Below are 3784 nucleotides of genomic sequence, written 5' to 3'. Positions count from 1 at the left end.
GGTAATCGGGATGGGTGTGTCAGAGGCAGTGTGATTGGCATAGGATAGAGCAGGGTTTAGGGCTGTTGTACATAGGGTTGCTATGAGTCGCAAATGACTTGACGGCACATAACAACAACAACAAGTGTATGTTTGTAACAAAGTGTGATAAGTGGATTTAACATATTAAAAGTTCTATAGCATCTGTTCAGAAAACATTATATAGTATACAAACTAATCAAGTCATACAAAACATTTTTCAGTGCCTTTCAACTGAGAAGAATCCTATTCAGCACGCTTCTCCTCCTGAGGTGGTTCATACCCGGCAAGCTTTGTTTTCAATTTTTTGTTTTCTTCTACAATAGCTTTACATTTCTCTTTCATTTCTGCCAATTCTAGACGGAGTAGTTCTATTTCTGGAATTTCTGGGGTTGCAGCTCCTAAATGATGCTTTAAAAAGTCCAAAGCACTGTTTGGTTTCTCTGGTTCTTCATATAAGGCTACCAACACCTTTGTCAGCGTGTCCAGAACCCCTGACTTCTCTAAGTACCTCCAGAACTGTTCACGGTTCGAGCCGGAGGCTTTGTAATGGGCCATAGTGACAGCGGCAGCGGTGGGGTTGGCGCCAGAGACACTGGCTGGCGGGCCACGGTCCGCACCGTGCATGCGCGAAACCAACAAATAACAGGTTTGAAAAAAATAATATGGAGGGAATACACAGAGTCACTGTGCCAAAAAGAACTGACTGACACGGAAGAATTTCAGGCAGTGCCACATGAGTAGGAGCCAACGGTAATGAATGAGGAAGTTGAAGCTGCACTAAGGCACTGACAAAATACAAGACCCCAGTAATTATGGGATACCAATTGACTTCTTTCGAGTAACCAAAGCAGCCCAGGATGTGCTCGCTGATCTATGTCAAGAAATTTGGAGGACAGCTATCTGGCTAAGGGATTGGAAGAGGTCTTTTGCTTCCCACTCCCAAGAAAGATGATTCAATAGAATGTGGAAATTCTTGAACAAAATAATTAATATAACATGCAAGCAAAACACTGCTGAAGATTATTAAAAAATGGCTAGAACAGTACATATTTAGGCAACTGCCAGAAGGTCAAGCAAGATTAAGAGGAGACCATGATACCAGTAATATCATTGCTAATGTCAGATGGATCCTGGTTGAAAGTAAAGAATATCAGAAGAATGTCTATTTATGCTTTATTGACCATGCAAAGGGATTTGACAGTATGAGTCATAACAAGTTATGGCTAACATTGAGAAGAATGGAAATCCCAGAGCACTTGACTGTGTTCCTGCAAAACCAAGACATAGACAAGAGAGGCAATTGTGCCAACAAAGCAAGGTAACACTACAGAGTTTAAAATTAAGAAAGAAGTGCATCAAGGTTGGATTCTGTCTTAGTATTTATTCAATCCGTATGGTGAACAAATTATTTGAGAAGCTGGAATATATGAAGAAGAATGTGGCATCAAGATTGAAGGAAGAAAAAAGATTGGAGGAAGACTCATCAATAAGCTGGTTTATGATGATGATATAATCTTCCTTGCTGAAAGTGAGGAAGACTTGAAGCTCTAGTTGCAGGTGATCAAAGAATACAGCTTTCAATATAAATTGCATCTCAACATCAAGAAAACAAAAATTCTTACCACTTGATTGATACGCCACATCATGATAGATGGAGAAAAGCTTGAAATTGTCAACAACTTCATCTTACTTCGATCCACAATCAATACCTTTGGTACCAGCAGTAAGGAAATCTGGAGATGATGAGATACCAGGTTACTGGGGAAATCTGAAGTCAGAGACCTCTCCATATTATTGAGGAGCAACAATGTCAGTTTAAGGATTAAGGTGTGCCTGATTCAGGCCATTGTCTTTCCAATCACTTGTTTCTCATCTGAGAGTTGACAATGGATAAGAATGACAGGAGAGCAATTTATGTCTTTGAGTTGTAGTGTTAGAGAAGAGTACTGAACATCCCAACACTGCCAAAACAATAACTAAGTATGTATTGGAAAAAGTGCAGCCAGAGTGCTCCTTGGAGGCAAAGATGATAAAGCTTTGCCTCACATACTTCAGATATGTTGCGAGGAGAGGCTATTCCTTGGAAAGAGAAACCATGCTTGGAAAGGTGGAGGGTCAGTGAAGGAGAGGAAGACCCTTAACCAGATGGTTTGACATGAAGACTACTGCAGTGGTCTCTAGTGTGTCAGGAAGTATGAGGATGACACAGGATAGGACAAGCTTCAGTTCTGTTGTTCATAGAGTCACTATAGTTTGTACTTGATTCAACAACACCTAACAACAACAACTAATGGAGAATAAAGTCTAGGAACTTTTTACACCCCTGAATACTGGTCAAGAAATGACAATACAAAGATCTCTTTTTTCCCTATTTTTGTTGAATTATTATAATTTTAATGAAAGTTTGCAGAGACCTTGGATTTCCATTCATTCATTGTTGCACTTTTCTCCCTGCCCACCCCTTCCCCCTAGTTTCTCTTCTCTTTGAAAAGTAAAAGAAAAATTCTTTCATTGTTATACCCCCCAAGTCCACTCCACTATGTGGCCTTTTTTCTAGACTCCTGTCATGACAATATCTACATAATTTACTCCACCTTTCTCAGTCTCCCTCCATCCCCATGTCACTCTGGTTTTACAACAGTGGCACTATGTAGTCTTTTTGTGACTGAGATATTTCAGTCAGCATAATTTCCTCCAGGGTTACCCATTTTGAGTAATATTGAATGAGTTCCTTGTTTTTCAAAGCATCATAATATTCCATTGTGTGAATATACCATAGCTTCTCATTCCATTCGTTTGTTGATGGGCACTTAGGGTGTTTCCAACTCTTTGCTATTGTAAACAAAGCCGCAATAAATATGTGTGTGTATATCTCTGCTTGGGTGGTGGTTATGGTTTCCAAAAGTACCTGCTTTCTCCTGGTACCAGTCATAGCTCTGAATTATTTTTTAAAATGAACCAAAGTCTAGTTTTATACTGTCATTTGGAGATAGCATCAATAGAGAGTCTGGGAAGAAGAAATCTTTGCAACTTGGACACAGTTTGTGTTTTGGGGAAGATTCAAGAAATCTCTGAGTGATCTTGAAAATGAATATTGAATCATGAATTTACTAGGTTCCATGCACCAGCCGATAGTCAGAAAATAAAAAGATAAATTGTGGATAACAAAGGGAGACATTGAACTTCAGAAGAGAAAGTGCATCAGGGGAGACACTCTTCCCCAAAGCCAGCACTTTTAGATGTTTGTGGGGAGACAGGAGACTGAAACTTCAATGGAGCAAGGGCCCTTCATTTGGAATCCTTGCCTCTGTAGCTATGGGGCTATCTCTGGTACCAAAAAGAACAAAAAGTTTGAGACAGAAAGCTACAAGCAGAGGAAAGACTTTCTCAGCTTTCTCAACTGGCATGTTGGGCTGCAAGAAAGAGAGCTAACTTGAAACTCACCTGGACAGAAACTACTTAAGTGGAGCACCTGGTCTCATACCGCTCAGTCTCTCCATAGAGAAAGGAAAAGGACTATAGAGTTTATAGAGTTTGGAAAAGGGAACTACATTAAGATCAGATTCCTGCAGGGCTGCAGTGTAAAACAAAGAGAATCTGAAGGACTTTAGAAGAGGATAATTTTCACAGAAAAGACTTAAGTAGAGTGAGTGGCTCACCCCACAGATTGAACATTTTATGGTGGCAACTAATCAATAACATCATAAAGATAAGAAATACCTACAACTTAGGCAGTCACAAAGAAATGGCCAAACTCTCGAGA

The 3784-nt window shown here is 39.9% G+C and overlaps 1 pseudogene; it reads right to left on the bottom strand.

Annotated features, from left to right (window-relative positions):
* Window positions 1-264: 264 nt before the first annotated feature.
* LOC102859522 lies at window positions 265-576 on the bottom strand (annotated as a pseudogene).
* Window positions 577-3784: the final 3208 nt, after the last annotated feature.

The sequence above is a fragment of the Elephantulus edwardii genome, unplaced genomic scaffold (assembly GCF_000299155.1).
Source record: "Elephantulus edwardii isolate Elephantulus edwardi_28Jun2011 unplaced genomic scaffold, EleEdw1.0 scaffold00250, whole genome shotgun sequence".
Taxonomy (NCBI): domain Eukaryota; kingdom Metazoa; phylum Chordata; class Mammalia; order Macroscelidea; family Macroscelididae; genus Elephantulus; species Elephantulus edwardii.
The sequence above is the reverse complement of the archived record's forward strand: the minus strand, read 5'-3'. Positions and strand labels throughout refer to the sequence as shown.